Genomic DNA, 6,706 nt, shown 5'->3' with positions numbered 1-6,706 from the left:
TTTAACAGTCAGGGTGTTGATTAAAAAAAAAAATCATTAAGAGCTCTTTATTCCAAGCTATTGTCTTGCTGTGAAATCACACATAAAAAAAGCCTTTATAATACCACTTTGGCTTAATTGGGTCCTGTCATTAGTGAAAAACACTTGTGTAAAATGAGGTGTTAGCTGCTGATGGAAACCTCGAGCAGGAAGGTAGAACAATCTCAAATGAGCTCATCCTCACAGCTAAACTTCTGCTACTCCCTGTTCAAATCTGCCTGCACAGACCTATTTATAAGTCAGGAATACCACAGCCTCCCTGGGCATGCTGTTGACTGCTGTGGGTCTGATGTAGGCCTGGAGATGGGACTTCCCTTAGCTCCTATTTTCCAAGAAACACAAAGAGGATGGGACTTTTCTCCAGCAGAAACTGATGCTTAATTTCTATTTTGCATTTTCAAGCATCAACAGGGAAGAGAGAACTGCTGTAAAAACCCTGGAGCCAGCAGCTGAGATTCATCTGAGCTCTCTCAGAGTAACACAGGTTGATGGTTTGAACACTGAAGGGTGAGACCAGGGCTGCTGGGAGCAAGAATTTGGGCATGAGCCTGTGAATGCAGCAGGCTGGACTCTGCCAACGAGCACTGGCATCATCTCAGAACAGGATTCTGGTCTCAAATTATATCAGCAATTAATCACCAGGCTTTGCTGCCAAATGCAGATGGAATAAGTAGGGGGAAAAAAACAATGTTCTCTCTAGGCCTGAACTTTTATCCTCAAATTTTGCATGTGTGGAGAACAAAGCCCTGTTCCCTCCTTGCATGTGGAACTGAGGAACTGATCAGCTCTCTGGAGGGGAAGGTACATTCTGGTACATTGATCTGAGAGAAAAAGGGGAGTCTATCTTTGGCTATTCAGGAAGAGCTTCTTTTCTCTGCCCCCTAACCTTCCAGGATCCTGGTTTGTCCTTGGCCAGTAGGAAATCCTCCTTCCACCAGGTCCATTCAGCCCCAATCCCACAGGAGCTGAATTCTGCTGACTTCAGCTCACCTGAAGGTCCTTTTTCTAGTCAGACACTAGACAGAATTGCTCCCACAGAGCAGATAACAAGCTGAAAAACTGTCTGGTCACTCCAGCAGCTCCTCCCCAGCAAGGCCTTTTGTAAAGTCAGGGTCCCTGAGACAAAAATTCTTTCCTCCCTAGTTTTCTATGACAATTTCCATCATTTCACTGAAAATCCCACCTAGCTCTGCACTCCAGGACGCTGCCCACGCCCTCCCCCAGCAGCTGAACTGCTGAGAAAACTCTCCTGTGCCCTACAAAATATGACAAATGGAAAATAAAGCAGAGTTAGGACATAGAAAATGAGGAGCTTGGGTCACTCCCTGTGTGACCTGGTCTAAGGCTTTGATCTCCCTGTGAGTGGGAACCTGCAGGACTCCAGCTGAGGCTCTGTCCCTCAGGGCTCACCTCAGCAGCCACCTGTAGTGTACAAAATCTAGCACCTTATTTTCAGAGGGGATTGAAATAAAGTACTTGGAATTTTCAATAGGAAAAAAACCCAAAACAAGTTGTAGCAGCAATTCCCCTCCCTCCAAAATCTCAGCATTTCTTTACCTGCAACTATGAACCAACCCAATTCCAAATTAGGTTCCCTACCCAGCTGATAGCCCTGACAGCCTCTCCCAAATCCTTGGTCTGTGTGACCAAGAGCTGGGGAGGTACAGCTACAGAACACACCTGGAGCTTAGAAATTACCAGCAAACCCACCCATAAATACCAAAGTCCTTGTGTCTAATTGTCATACAAAAGATTGAAAGGATTAAATCTGATTCATCTCTTTCAGCACAGGAAAGGGGGAAAATGAAAAGGAATTTCCCAGTTCATGATTTTTTGATACAAAATGAATAGAAATCTTTCTTTTCAGTTGATGTTATGAAGTAGTTTTGTGTCCTCGCTGGCTCCTGCCCCGTCCTCCTCCTGGATTCCTTCTGCCAGTCCCTCTGCAGATTTGCTCTGGCTCCCTGCAGAGTCCATGAACATGTTGGGAATATCTTTGCCAAAGTAGATCTTGCTGTTGGCTGCAATGGCCTTGTACTTCATCAGCTGCAGGTACTCGGGGGTTAACTTGAGCTGCACGGAGAGAAAAGGGATCTCAACAGCTGGGGAAAAGGAAATTCCTGCCACCAGCACAAGGCACATCCTTCCCACAAACCCAGCAGGAAAACAGAGTGCTTAGAGCCAGGCTGTCCTTCAGCAGGGCTCAGGGCAGCTCTAAATCCAGGGAAGGAAAAGGGATGGCAGCAGCTGGGGAAACACTCAAGCCAAACGTGATGGAGATGCTCAAGGTCACATCACTCACTGCACCCTGTGCAATGAGAGCTGTGAGGAGGGAAATATCCCTGGCCCTTTTCCAGGGAGCAGATGCAAGAGTGTGACTGGGTGAGAGGAGCTCGTTCCTTCAGGATAATGATGGAACAGAGAGGACAGAACAGGCACAGAACCTGTGCACAAACAGCCTGGCCCTCTGCCCCTTCTCACTGCCCAGCACTGAGCTGAAACTTCCTGCTGGATGTCCTGGGAACTTGCTGTAGGCAGCAACACACCTGGCAGTTCTTTCCATGATTTTTTTCTGTTTTTTCTGGTTGGATTTTTGTTGTTTTACTTCTGCAGTACCGAGGCTCTTCCAGGGTGTCTGAGATAAGCTCCATTTGCTCCTTCCCTGCACTGTGGTTTATTCTACCCCTGCCTGTCACCCTGGAGATCTCCCTGCTCTGCCTGCCAACTTGAGACTGGAATGAAACCACATCATCACAACAGTGTCAAAGGGCAGCACTGGAAGTGACATTCCACAGAGAGCCATGGCCCCTGAGCACCTGGCAGAGCAGAGATTTCACATACCCTGACACTGATCACCCAGAGAACACAATGAACTTGCAAATAAGGATCTAATTGTTGACTAATTGTTTCAGATGAAAGCTTTGCTAAGAGGAGATATGGCCTTGTTTTGCTTTTTGACTTAAACAATGGTCTCTGCCTGCTCCTGTGCTGGGTGTTTCCCTACAGCCTGGGGCCCTGCTCTGAGCACCACTAAGGGAAGCACAGTACCTTGTTGGCCTCGGCCACCTTCATTGCAGTGTAGCACTCAGCATCAGCTCTTGCCTTCTCCCGTGCAAGAAATGCAGCATCTGGAAGCAAACACATGCTCTGAGTCACGTTTTTATTTCCAGCCACGTTAGCAGCGTTTGCAGCTGGTGACTCTTCTGAAAGTGGCCAGTGCCATATCTAAACTACACAGGATACAACCAAGGGAAGAGGGGAGAAAATGGGAAACCTAGCAATGGGAGCTCAATTTACAGCTAAAGGGCTGCAGGAGAAGAGCATTAAAAAGCAAATTGCATCTGCAACTGCAGAGCTCAAAGAACTTCACAAACATCAGGGTTTGATTATCCCCATCATGTGGGCTGAGCTCAGCCTTTCTTCTCGAGCCAGGAGTGACTCTGGTGCTGAAACTGCTGTCCTGCAGACGTGGGATTCACCCTCAGCCTCTGCCCTGGACTGCAGGAACAGCCTGGGCAGCCCAGCAGACTCTGCAGATGAGCTCTGTGCCTGTGGATGTGATTCCCAGATGGGATTTGGGATATGCAGATGAAGGTTCTGGCATGCAGAGCAGGGGATTTTCACCTTTGCAGGCTCTGCCCCTTGCACAGATGCTGGAGAGCTCTTCTCTGCTCCATCACCAATTGCTGCAAGGCTCTGATTCTGTGGATAGTGAAACTCCTGGCTCCTGGCACAGACATTTAAGGAAAGGAAAGCTTCCCCTTTCTGCACTGCACTCCTCTGCCCCCCTGCCTCTGCATCCACCCAGTGATCATGATGGTATCAGGCCAGCACTTAGAGATAAAATGAGTGGAATCCTGCTCATCTCCTGCCATTCCTCCCAAGGCATGGAGCCACAATTTGACCATGGCAGTGTGGCTCTGAGAGCCATAAACCATTTGTTTACTTCCTCTAGCAGGGAGCCTGTGAGCTGCTGCCCTTAGAGATCCTGTAAACAGCTGCATGGTCTGACCCACAACTTCCTCCCTTGGCTAAAAGGAGAGGTTGGTCCCAGTCAGAGACACCAGGAAAAAGGAGGAGGTGGGAATCCTCTGCCAGCACAGACCCAGACTGAGAGCTGACACCTGCTGATGCAGTTATAAGAAATAAACCACACTGCATTTCTGCATAGAACTTCTAAATGAGGAGCTGCTGATCTGTAAAACTCTTAATTGGCTCCTCAGTGGCTTCTGCAAAGCTTGTCAAGGCCTCTAATGAATGTAAGGCGAAAAAAGGCCTTGCCACTCCTGAGCTGGAATTGCAGAGCCCGCTCCACACTCTGGAGTTTCTTTGACAAAGCATTGTATCAGGTGGGTGATGGGAACATCTCCTAAAGCTCAAACTCCTACAAAGAGCACCTTGAGAGAAAGGGAGTTTCAAGAAGCAGAGCCTGCAAGGAAATTCCTATTCCTCTGGTCAGGAACTTCACCCCTGTGAACCTCAGCCTGGACTGAAGAACAGCCAACACACACCTCAGGAACTCCTTGGGGAACTGCTTCAGGATTTCCTTACTGGAAAGCTCAACCCCCTCACCTTCAATCTCTGAAATTCGCTTCTCTGTTTCCTTTTCCATCACTTTCTGTCCATAAGTTATTTCAGCAACTTGTGCAATCTTTTCTGCCTCTGAAATGAAAACAAGAACACGCCCACACTGTCATCACACCTCTTCCCAGCCAGCAGCAGCCTCACCCTGGAAAATCCTCACTCATCACCCACCTCAGGTGGAAATAAACAGTGGCAAGAAAACAAAGCTGGAACCCACCTGAAAAACTCCTGAGTTTCTCTGGGTAATTTCAGATCAGAGAAGGTCCCAGAGTGAACCAGGTGCATCCCTCCCTCCCTCCCTCCCTCCCTCCCTGGGCTCTCTTTGCTGCCTGTCCACCATTCCCTGTCCCAGCCCAGCCTCACACACCGATCAGGGCTTTCTTCCTCTCTGTCTCTGCCTCCTTCTCCACCACCTTCTGCTTCTGTGCTGCAATCAGCAGCTTTGTCTTCTCACTCTCCCTGGGCAGCAGAAAAAAACAGTTAAAAACAGAAGCTCACTGGTGTGGGACTCACAGCACACCCCCAGAAGGAGCTGCTGGCTCTTCCCTCCTCCAGCACGTGTCCAGGGCAGGGGGGTCAGCAGTGTCAGGGCAGGCACCTGCACAGAGGTTTTGGCCTGAATCCAAGCATTCTCTCCTCCCCTCCACAGCAGGAAGATTTTCCAGTGGGTCCCTGTGACACAGCCCCTGCCCTGGTGCCTTTTCTATCTCACTGGTTTTCACTTACATTAATGAGTTTTTAAAGTGTGAACATAAATAAAAACTCTGCTCCTGCTCCTAATCAGAGAAAAGACCCTGGAACTGAGTCTCTCTCAAGAACTCCTGCTGTATTTATGGCAACAGAACACAGGCTTCTGCCTTGAGCACACCACACAGGATGCACCACAAGTCCAAAAGGTGACATGCAGTGTTGGGGAAGCAGAAGGGATGAGAGGATCCTGTCCTGGCTGACAAACTGCTGGCAGCAGGCTCAGGGCACTGCAAAGGGATCAGCATGCCAAGTGCTGTCACAGAAAGTTATTTCAAAGCTTTGCAAGTCTTCAGCTTGTTGAATCAACAGTTTCTCCATCCCAGTCAAACAAGAGGATTAGTGGTGAAATCCATCCCTCTGCCACTCAGCCCCAGCTCTGGGAGGGCTCTGAACACAGGGCCAGTGCCCAGGGGAAGGAGCCCCAGGGCAAATCCTTCCTGTGCTCAAGGGCTGCAGTGAGGGCCCAGCCATGCTCAGTGCTGCCCCTGCCCAGCCCCTCCTGAGGCTGGGCACCAGGACCCTCAGTCCCGAGTTATTCTGCCCTTGTGGATCCTTTGGGAGCACACAGGCACTCACATGAGCTCGTAATTCCTCCGGATTGTTTCTGGGATGTTTGGCTTTGTCACCCGAACTGCCTGGAGAGAGACACACACAAGAGAACATGGGCCAGCAGCCAGGTGGCCCCTGGGCCTGCAGGGGACTGGGGATGGCACAAACTGTGACCAGGCCCAAAACCCACATAGAAACAGCTCTGAAAGGTCTCCTGACCTGACAGGAGATTGTAACCTAGGTAAACCAGCACCCAGAGCACTCCAGGAGAAACTCAACACATCAGAACTGAGGGACAGGAAGGACACTGCTCCCACTCCTCAGGTTAAATGAAATCTGTGTTGTAAAGCAGTTTCCTAAACAAATCTCAGTTTCTTGTTTCTTTTAGCCCATTCCCCTCTTCACAATCTGCCCCTTCAATATCTCAACCAAATCCTGATTACCTGTATAATTAATCCAGGGCCATCGTGGTTAGATCTTGCTGCAAGGCCAGTTTCAGGTTTTCATCAATTTGATCTGGTTGGGGAAAAAAAAAAAAGGGAATGAAACACCCCCCAAGGTTGTCAGCACTCAGAGTGAGCTGGGATGGCTCACATTTCTTATTCCTGGAAAGCACAAATGGGAGAAGTGCTGGGCTGACCCCGAGGCAGCCACAACAGCACCAACCCTGGGACACACCACAGGAATGTGAAAGGAAACCCTCCAGTTTCCCAAAACCTGCAGTTTGGAATCTTCCTGAGCCACACACGGCACCTTCCCACCAAGCAATCTGTGCTCTAACCCC

General features: G+C 49.3%; 1 pseudogene; it reads right to left on the bottom strand.

Annotated features, from left to right (window-relative positions):
• On the bottom strand, nt 1–6,438 carry LOC130266923 (erlin-2-like; annotated as a pseudogene).
• Nucleotides 6,439–6,706: the final 268 nt, after the last annotated feature.

Source organism: Oenanthe melanoleuca, unplaced genomic scaffold, assembly GCF_029582105.1.
Source record: "Oenanthe melanoleuca isolate GR-GAL-2019-014 unplaced genomic scaffold, OMel1.0 S341, whole genome shotgun sequence".
NCBI lineage: Eukaryota > Metazoa > Chordata > Aves > Passeriformes > Muscicapidae > Oenanthe > Oenanthe melanoleuca.
Note: the sequence above shows the minus strand (reverse complement) of the source record. Positions and strands in the feature narration are given on the sequence as shown.